Source organism: Candoia aspera, chromosome 2, assembly GCF_035149785.1.
Source record: "Candoia aspera isolate rCanAsp1 chromosome 2, rCanAsp1.hap2, whole genome shotgun sequence".
Classification (NCBI taxonomy): Eukaryota; Metazoa; Chordata; class Lepidosauria; order Squamata; family Boidae; genus Candoia; species Candoia aspera.
In genome coordinates this window covers 189,246,819-189,257,817 of record NC_086154.1, presented here as the reverse complement: position 1 = coordinate 189,257,817, position 10,999 = coordinate 189,246,819, and positions in this window count along the sequence as shown.

Below are 10,999 nucleotides of genomic sequence, written 5' to 3'. Positions count from 1 at the left end.
AGCCTACTCTGACTGATTCCTTTAAACACAAAAGTCACCCCTTCTGCTTTTGCCTTTGTGAAGGCAGCTGAGTACAAGTGAGCAAACAAGACCTACAGAGGGTTGATTTAGCTCTGGGACTACCAGCTGCTGAGCCCAAGTATAAACAATTGTTTACCAGTTGTTTAATAAGTGCTCCAGGTTTCCTGCAAGGAGCAGGTGAGCTGGCAACAAAAGCAGGAGCAATTTTATTTTTTAATAGCTGCAGAAATAAAAGCTTGGCAGATATAGCCAGACAGGAGCAACATCACTTTTGGAAAATGTTATAAATTGCACCCATATTCCCATTTTTCATTTCCAGTTTGTGGGATACCGGCAACAGCTATGGAACATTTGGAGAAGTTAGGATTAGAGCCCCAAACTAAATATTTTGGACTACAACTCCCTACAGACTATGTTATCTGCTGTGGATGGACAGTAGTCTCATCAAACACAGTTGTCATGTGCCAATTCCAGGAGAGACTGGAAGACATTCTTTTCATTCTCTTAGAAAATACACCTTAAAAGATGTAGGTTTCATTATTGTTCATGTAGGTTTCATGTATTGCCAACTGTTTCTTTTCATTCCTAGTTTGGATAAATGCCAATACACATCCAACCTTGCTAAGCCAAATCAATCTCTGTGGTCCGAAATCCTTTGAACTTGCATAAGTTACAGCTTAGATCAGTTTGGCACACGGAGTAGAAACATTTCGGACATTTGAATGAGTTTGTACCATGGATAACTGTTCCTATTATTTGCGCTCACACTGGCTTCTCAGCTTCCACTGGCACGTCAGAAATATGAAGAATTCTATTTGGGTATGAGCAGGGAGAGAAAAGGAGGGGGCAACGGAAACCTGCTGGAATTTACACTTTGAATAATGAGAAATAAATTTCAAGAGAGTTACAGGCTCTTGTAAATTGAACAAGGGCCATAGAAATTGAAATGAATCCAACAGACTCTCTTGTTCTGCATTACAACTTGACAGCAACAACTGTGGTTATCATTTTGTCTCACTTGCATAGAACTACATAAACTTTAATTTTGAGCTGCTATTATTTGTAGTTGCTAAGTGGGCCAGTTATATATTTTAGTGCTATGACTAAGGAAACAATCATTTGAATACCTTAAGGACATGCCACTTCTGTGACTTCAGTATTATTATAGACCTAAGGGCTACCTTTGAAAGCTGTTCAGTTATATAGTTAGTTCACTGCTTTTTAAAGCACACAAAGTACAGCATATGCTTATACAAATAACAGCATTTGTGTATCTTGATGAATAAGCTTTTGAAGCTTCATGATGGAGGCCAGTCTATATCAAGAGTCTCCAAGTACTCTTAAGAAATGTGGAAGGAAGAAAAGTTACAGCAATATTTATACTACAAATATCCAGACTGGAAATACGTAGAAGACACAGGTTGTAACTTTGTCTTCAGTTCGCCACACCATTAAATTAACTATATTTTGCCGCCTTTATGTTCATTTGCAAAAATATTCCCAGGCTTCAGGGTAACCTTTTATACTTATATAGTAGAGAATGCACACACAGTGCTGTATAGATTCTATTATATTGATGTTTTTCATTGAACTGTTCCAAAGGGGGCCTCACTGGGGAACCGAGTGAGGTCCAAGAACTGATCAGCCACATGCAATTATATAGCGCTACTGATCACAATTACCTAACAATACATTGGTATAGCCGTTCTATAAATATAAAAGTGGGAATGAAAGAGAAAATACAAGAGAATTTGGCATCTTTTCTCAAACAGATCTTACAGTTTCTCAAAGAGCACCTTAAAGCAGCAGCTAAGTAAATCTGAACATCTCCTTAAAAGCTTATGGAATTTGGGGGAAAAAATAAACCTGTATTTATTACAATTTTGGGAGGAGGGCCTTCAGAAATTCTGAGAATCACTGAAAATAATTTCAGCTTCAAACCTATACCTGCTTATCTGAAAGTAAATCTCACTGTATTGTACTGTTTCTAAGCATATATACTGTTAAGTCTGATTCACCAAATCTTCTATCTCTGGAATAGTAAGTATGAAAAAGACCATGATCATGCAGAGAGCCAATCTGGTGTAGTGGTTACAACAGGCTACAAACCAGGAGACTGTGAATTCTAGTCCTGTCCTAGGCACAAAGCCAGCTGGGTGACCTTGGGCCAGACAATCTCTCAGCCTTGGGAGGCAGGCAATATCAAAGCCCTTATGAAATCTTGCAAAAAAACAACAACAACACCTGCAAGGACTTGTCCAGGCAGTCATCAGGAGTCAACACTGACTCAAAGGCACATGAGCACAAAAAAGCAATGACCATGTATACATGACATATTGTACTAACAATAGTTAATGATTAAGCATTAAGAATTAGCTCCTGAGAATTATAGTAAGTGTGTAAATTAGTAATTTGCAAGTCTCTTCTCAGATAATAACGTGAGTCTTGCTCTGATGTTTTGGCTTAGAGTGGTTCTTGACACAATCTTTCCAAAATCCATCTTAGCATTTTTTTCTAAGGTGGGCCCAGTATGAAGTAAAGGCTTGTACTGCACACAAACTTCTGTGGCTCTGAATCTGCTCCTGTTCTCATTGTCAGTAAGTCAGGAGGAAACAAAGGCACTTTTGGATACTGTATGTCACAAGCGATAGGAATACAATAGTCACTCAGATCCTGAAATGCCATATAGAACTATGGGCATGGAACAATACACGGGGGCAATAATTCAACTGTAGCGATGACAGCTATTGTGTAGCAGTCACTAGGCACCTTTGATAAATCAGCTGTATTCAGAATCATTTAAAGTCTATTTCTAATTGGTCTTAGGGAGGAAAAGGACTCTCTTGAGCCAAAGGAGACACTGTTGGGAACATAAAGTTGTCCCAAGGTTTCCCCTCAGACATCCTGGTAAAAGATTCATGGCTTTAAATGGGTTGGCTGGGTTCCTACAGCTTGCAAACTCCTGGTTTGCATAAATATGGTTTGTTGAATAAGCCACAATGTATGCAATTGGAGTTTGCAAACCACAATTGCTGGATATACTAAAACGAGATAAGCAACACTGAATTCTCTCTGAAAGACAAAATGTATGGTTTAAGGAGCCCTCTAGAATTCTTGCTAACTGGGGAGGAATACATCCCTGGAGTGCTTGTTATCTGCTGCTGTATCATTTGTAGCCCCATTTGGAGAGATGAGACCTTGCTTCAATAACCCCGGTTAGACTACTGCAAAGTGTTCCACATGGGACTGCCTTTCAGAACAGTCTGAAAATTGCAGCTGGTGTAGAATGCAACTACCCAAATGTTATGCGCAGCAATACATTTCAAGTATATGATTTCTCTACTGCACCAGTTCAATTAGTTACCAAAGCATTTCTGAGCCCAATTCTAATTTTTGCTGGTATTAAACATTAAAGCTTTAAATAGTTACTGTTAGAGATTGCTGGAAAGCGTTTGGCCCGAGAGATCAGAAAAATCACACACCAGGCATTTCTATAAAAATAAATTTATTTACAGAAAGCACAAAAATGTATTTACAAGCTGTGCATTCACACGTGCTCAGAGAGGACTGGGCTGCAAGGCTACAAAAGCAAAACTAAAACAAGTCCAGGCAAGTTCCTCCCCCAGGCAATGCAGCTTTTAATACCCAAACTAAGGACAGTTAAGTTCGACCTCTTCACCCTGCCGATACTTAAGAAAGTACTCAATTACCATGGTAACCTAGTGGCTTGGTCCATGCAAAAAAAAAAGAAATGCCAACACTCCCCTTTGTTTTGCTAAGGAGTAAGACACAAACCAATTTTTTTTGTCAACTCTGTATGTTAAAATCTAGGAGCTTTTGAATTTTACCACGCTGGCTGAACAGAAAGCTATCATCCTTCTCTCTGTTTATTTCCAAGCCTAGGTAATTTGTTACTGTTCCAATGAGTTTTAATGTGAAATGGCTTTTCGTGCAGGCTTCAAAAATCAAGCCTTTGTTTTTCTGTTGATGTGAACAGCAGTAAATCATCAACATAAATGCACAGATACATACAGCCTTGTTTGTCTTCACATATACACATGGATCTGCTTTTCCTTTTTCAAAACCAAAATTCTGCAGTTTTTCATCTAATTTTTGGTTCCAGGATCTAGCAGCCTGTTTTAATCCAAAGATTGATTTCTGCAGTTCACAGACCAGATTCTCCCTTTTCATAGCCAGGGGTTGCTGCATATATAATTTGTGGTCTAAATCACCATAGAGAAATGCAGTTTGAATGTCATAGTGATGAACTGACAGTCTTTTGAGTGCAGCAATTTTTAACAATAATCTAATTGATTCACCTTTAGTAACTGGTGCAAAAGTCTTATCAAAGTCTAAATCTTTCCTTTGAGTGAACCCTTTTGCAACCAACCTGGCTTTATATTTTTGGATTTTGCCATCAGCATCTCTTTTCAGTTTGAAAACCCACCTACAACCTAGACAGCTTTCATTGGGAAGTAGATTTACCAGTTTCCATGTTTTATTTTCTTTCAAGGATGCTAACTCCTGTTGCATGGCAGAATGCCAATTCTGTGCAATCTCCGGTGGTAAAGCATTCACTTGTTCTAAAGACTCAGGTTCTGTGAATATGTGAAAAGCCTTTACTGTTTCAGCCTGAAAACATGATGGAGGAACGCCTTTATTACTCCTCTGAGATCTGCAAGGTAATACAGGGCTTAAATTTTGACTCCTATCACTTTCCTGAGAAGCATCTTCAGTTTGCTTTTCTGATTTAATGTCCTCATCAGGCAAAAGATCACCATCAGCGAGTCCTTGCTGTTCTCTTGTGGTGGTCAGATAAACTGGAGAGCTGGAGTTTAGTCTCCCCCAGTTTTGCTCAGCAAAAGAAGCGCTTTTGCTAATTATCAATTTCTCTCCCATTATGAACCTGTAGCTCCTTTGGCTTTGTTCACAGCCAACAAAGATGGCTTTCTTTGTTGTGGGGCCTCCTTTCCTTCTCTGTTGTTTTAGAATATGAACTCATTCAGTACTACCACTCTAAGATGGTTTACCTTTGGTTTCACACCATAATACAAGTGGGATGGAGTGTCCTGAATCACAGAGTCTGTTTTGCACGTAACAGGCAGTGGACATTGCCTCTGCCCAAATTCTGAATGATAAATTTGAATCTTTAAGCATGCATTCCATTGCATTTTGCAAGGTTCTGCCCTTTCTTTCAGCAACACCATTTTGGTGAGGGGTGTAAGGGTTAGAAAGAATTTGTTCTATCCCCTTTTCTGCTAGGAACCTTTTGAATTTGTGAGAAAGGTACTCTCCTCCTCTATCACATTGGAGTGCAGATACAGGCCTTGGGAATTTTCCATTTGCCCATGTCACAAAACTTTTAAATTTCTCAAATGCCTCATCTTTATGTTTTAAGATGTAGATAAATGTGTATCTTGAGAAATCATCAATGATGGTCATTGCATACCTTGCTTGTCCAAGACTTGGAGCAAAAGGACCAATAATGTCAGAGTGTACAATTTCCAAAGGTCTAGTTGTAACTCTGTCACTGTGCTTACTCACAGGAGCTTTTTGTCTTTTGCATTCTTTGCAAACTACACAGTCTAAGTATTTGTCACAGGGTTTTATCTTTAAGTCAGCACACAGCTGTGGCATTTGTGCTATATACTTGAAATTAGCATGACCAAATCTCCTGTGCATCAGGTGTACACATTGGTCATGATATGGTGTGTTGCCAACTGCAGCCTTGCACCTTTGCTTCCTTGCATTTTGTACAATGTACAATGTACAAGGAGTCTTTTAACATACCAGTAGCACACAGTTTCCCATTTTTACATATCTCACAACCATTTTTCTTAAATGTTATGACGTACCCTGTTGCAGCCAATGGTGCCACAGATAAAAAGTTTGACTGTAGATTTGGAACATACAGCACACCTTTCACAGTTTCTCCCAAGCCGCAGATATCCCCCGGGTCCAGTCGCCACTGGGTCCACTGTGCTGATATCCCCCGGCACCGTCGAGGCCCAGTACAGCCCAGCAAGGCCCTCCCCCTTCGTTTGGGGGGCCCCAGCAGTAGCAACCCTGGTAGCAGTTCCAGCCGTTCCAGCCACCGCAGTTCTCCTCTCCAGCTCCCACTCCAGTCCTGGGTCGTTCCAGCTCCACGCTCTGCACCCCACCAGGACCTACCGGCCTCTGCCATTGCTCCGTCCAGGGGGCTCCCCGAATCCCACACCAGCCCATAAGGTAAGGGGTTACATACACCCTAACCTCAACAGGCGGACAGGCAGGCTAGGGTAAAGTTTAACTTAAATTTGGAGCCCACACCCCAAAGCGTTTGCTCGGCATTCACTCGTGGCTGCCATGTTGTTGTTCTTTTTTTTTTTTTTTGCAGACTGCATGCCTCTCACGTGCACTAACTGATTGTCCTCAACTCCCAGGATAATGGTGGCTCTAGCCCACTCATCCTGTCTAAGCCGTTCAGCACTGGGATTTTGGGGGGTTTCCTCACCAATTGGCATCCAAAGATTCTTTCTGCAAAGATACATTTCCATCTTCAGGGCCCAATTCAGGTAGTTGGTCTCTGATAGGCACTCAAGAGGCATCGCTGAGGGCTGTGAGGTAGCCATGGCTTCTTCCTTCTTTTGCAAGTCACCTCAGCTGGCTTCTTTGTCCTGTAGACCAGCAGTGGCTGGAAAAACTCCAGGCAGCTCCAAGGAAAATATTCACAGTTCTTTACTACCTGTCTTTAAAATGTGCATGAGGTATAGAGCTGATCTATCTGCTCTCTCTGGGGGTTTACTGGGCTGCTTACTGGGCCCATAACCTGTCAGAGATTGCTGGAAAGTGTTTGGCCTGAGAGATCAGAAAAATCACACACCAGGCATTTCTATAAAAATAATTTTATTTACAGAAAGCACAAAAACGTATTTACAAGCTGTGCATTCACACGTGCTCAGAGAGGACTGGGCTGCAAGGCTACAAAAGCAAAACTAAAACAAGTCCAGGCAAGTTCCTCCCCCAGGCAATGCAGCTTTTAACACCCAAACTAAGGACAATTAAGTTCAACCTCTTCACCCTGCCGATACTTAAGAAAGTACTCAATTACCATGGTAACCTAGTGGCTTGCCAACAGTTACTTGAAGTTACTTGAAGGACCACTTTCACTCATATTAATTGACTTGTAGTTTAAGGTCTAAAATGTGGAGCCCTTCTTCTACCTTTAAAATATTGATAGTTATTGGAAGCTGTCTCGTGAGAGCAGAAAAGTATTTTGGATGGATGGATGGACGGACGGACGAACGGATGGACAAATAAGTGATTGATCAATTTGTGATCAATTCCAGCATGCAAATCCAGGCATGGAGTAAGGTGTCCTGCCTGCCTTAGAAACAGCAGAACATCCAAACCATTGTCCACTGATGGATCTGCTCTGATGATTTCTCAAAAGCTTCCCCAGTGGGGACAAATGTACACTATCTGAGGCTTTTATTCTGCTGCTTGCTTGCTCATCAAAAGAGCACTTATTCAATCCCTGGCATCTTCAGGTACAGTTACAACTTTTGAGAGCCACTGCTGGTCAATATTGACAATATGGACCAGACAGGCCGATGTTTTGAGTAGGTATAAACCCATATCAATTCTGTGAAACTGGAATACCTCCTCACCTGAGGATTGGCTAGCTATAGTCCATTATCAAGGTAAGTCAGCATTTGAAGGCTTGGCAGAAGAGTTACTCACCACAACATGGTACATCACAAGGTGGGGTGTTTCTTCAGAAGTAAATCTTACCACATTGGGATAATGCAAGGACAAGACGCTTCTTCAGAAATAATTCTCACCACATAAGGAAACTGCAAAGTGAGGAGTGATAACTCGTATTTCCCAGATGAATAGACCAGAGTGTGATAACAGACATATCCAAGGTGAGTATGTGGTTGCTCCTTCATCCTCCTTTCCATCTGACTTTTAGCATATGCTAAGTAACCATGGGAAGAAACCACAAGAAAGGGACACAAGAAACAAATGTCACATACCTCAACAACAGAAGTAATTCAGCAGTTTTGATCACTCTAATGATATGGAATGAGATCTTATCTAGTACCACACATAATACATTCCTGTGCTAAATTGTTTTTTAAGCTGAGAATTGTTTCACCGATTTCAGTTAGCTGTCTCAAGGAGCAGTATCTGTTATGATTAAGAATGAGAGTCTAGCCATAAAGTTTGCTTAACCAAATGCAATTCCAGATTCAACTTTTCCTTCTTCTGCTATAAGATGCTATCTGATTTGAGCAAGCTAATGAGCCTGATGTTCTCTTGATGAAGCCAGTCTCTAGTTGTAAGAATGTTTCCTTTTGAATTTTACATCTGCACATCTGTTCATCCAGAGACAATATTTTAAGGGCTTGGTCCTGTAAGGCCTGGACAATTGATCCCCAGTTGTTCTTTCATTAGAATGCCAAGATCTACTAGCTGATGGGGGCAGCACTTCTTCCAATAAAAGAGTCCCTAGAACATATTCTTGGATTATTTTCATGAGCTGAGATCACAATCTCAATGTACAAAAATTCATTCTTCATCTCCACCCCATACACACCCTGGTTTTTTTTTTCCATTTCAGAAGTCAAACTTAGAACAAGGAAGAGACTCTGTGTTCCCATTGTTATTTGAACATTGGGATTGAGAAACTATTGCTAATCTACTTCAAATCAGCCAGAGGACTGCTCGTTAGGATTGAAGCTGGTGAGACAGGAATCAGCAGTTCCCATACTTAAAAAATTGTTGGGTCAACATGGTCAGCTGCCTTCTATGACCTTGAAGGAACAGCCAATATCACTGACCCAGAAATATGAGTCTAGGAATGCCTATAATTTACCCTGGAATATATAAAGAGAGACAGTGTAGTTTAGTGGTTAAGATGTTGGACAGGCACTATGGAGTGCCAGATTCTAGTCTACCTTCAGCCACAGAAACTTACTGGGTTACTTTGGGCCAGTCACTCTTGTTGAACCTAATCTACCTCACAAGTTGTTGTGGGAAAAGTGGGAGGAGAGCGCATTATATGTGTCACCTTGAGTTCCTGAATGAATTACAGGATATAAATCTAACAAATGACAGATTGGTTGGTATGTGGATAGTCTGTGTTAATATACCTTCATATTGTAAGCCACCCAGAGTCCCCCCATAGGGGTAAGATGGGCGGTGAATAAATTTGTAAAATAAATAAATAAAATAAATTTTTGCTGCAAATAAAAACTGAACTGAACTGAGCCCTCCCTGTGGAACATCATTCCCCGGGAGATTAGATTAGCCCCCACCTTGATGCTTTTCTGAAAGGCCCTGAAGACATGGTTCTATCAGCGGGCCTGGGGACCTCAGGTTGAGACAGAGGTGATCAAGTGGCTGATCTCATTGAGCTTGTAGCTGCTGCGGCGGGTGGAGAACTGACAGGCTTTTATATTGTGGATTTTAATTGTGTAAGCCGCCCGGAGTCACTGTGTGTAGTTGGATGGCCATAAGTTTGTTTAATATATAAATATAACATGTGATGTTAGTGAAGCTTCTGGCAAGAAACTAGATCCTGATTATGGGGTCAAAGGCTTGAAGAGATGAGGTTTACTGCTGAGTCTGATAAGAAGCCAAATACTTCCAATAGATGCTTTCTATTCCAGTAGATACTTTCTGCTCATTTCAGCTCTTCCAACTGTAAAATAGCTTAAGAAAAATGTTTTATTAAGTTCCCCAGATAACTGTTGCTAAGAGTTCTTTGGCCTCCTTGGATTTAAGAGGCTTTGCATCCAAGCAGGATTCTTCCTTCCTGTACCCCTACTGACATTAAGATTGGTGTCTTCCTGAAGCGATCTTTTTTTATATATTAGATAAATTCACACATCACAATAAGCCTCATCTCATTTAGTCTCGGGGCCCTCTGACTTACTGTCTGTCAACTGAGCACCCCAATTCCAATGACACGATCAGATGGCTTATCCCATAGCCTTCTTGATATGACTCCCTCCCATCCAGGCAATGTTGTTTTGGAAACTGCTGCCTTTACAGTGGTCCTTTTGCCACACCTCTGCAAGAAGGCCGACAGTATTGATGCCCACACAGAAAGTAATGAGGGGCAAGTGATAGATTAAGCATAAGAGAACTAGAGGAATTGATGAGCTGAAGAAGTTGACCTGCAGGGTGGCAACTCATGGCAGGAGAATGAGTGGGTCACGACTGTTGGTCCTTTAGGACTAACAAGACTTTGCAGGAAGAGAGAAATGACTGAAGATCTCTCCTGTGAGTCCTTCCAACAGACAACCTGTATTGAGCCCTACTGGTGTTTGAATCCATTTGTACCCTCCCTTCTGAAAAGGAAGCCAGGGTGCTTCCTCTGCCAGAGTACCCAGCCTTCGAGGAAGGGGAGGCAAAGCACAGTCTAGTACTAGCTGAAGGAAAAGGAAGGAAGCAAATTCCAAAATTTTGGGCCCTCCTTTGGCTGCCCACCTGACAGGCTCCAATCTCTGTGACTCTCTGATCCTGAGAAGGAGTGCTCAGATTTAATGACAGTTTGAATGGAAAAGTTAGGAAAGGTGGTGTGAGCCAAGCAGACGTTCCAGCCTGTCAGCCTTGCAAGGTAGTTGAGACAAGAAGCACACCTAGAAGTACTAGCTCTAACTTTATTGTAAGGTTACATTAACAGAATCTTGCAGGTCTGAAAATCCATCTCCCCCCACACACACATCTTTACAGTCCAAAAAACTAGGGAGGGACCCTTCTGAGACGTCTGCCATGTCCCCATTGCTTCTGCGGGCTAAGGTGCTTCATATCTGACCATTGTCTAGTCTGTGGCTCTTCCTCCTGTCTCCCAAGGTCATTCCCACATACCATTACACATACCACAATACACAGATGCATTCTATTTTCCTTGGAAAACACCCCTTTTCTGCCAAATCACCTTAATCAGGCTTCATCCTGCTTCAGTCTTGCACCAAAATAGAGGCTG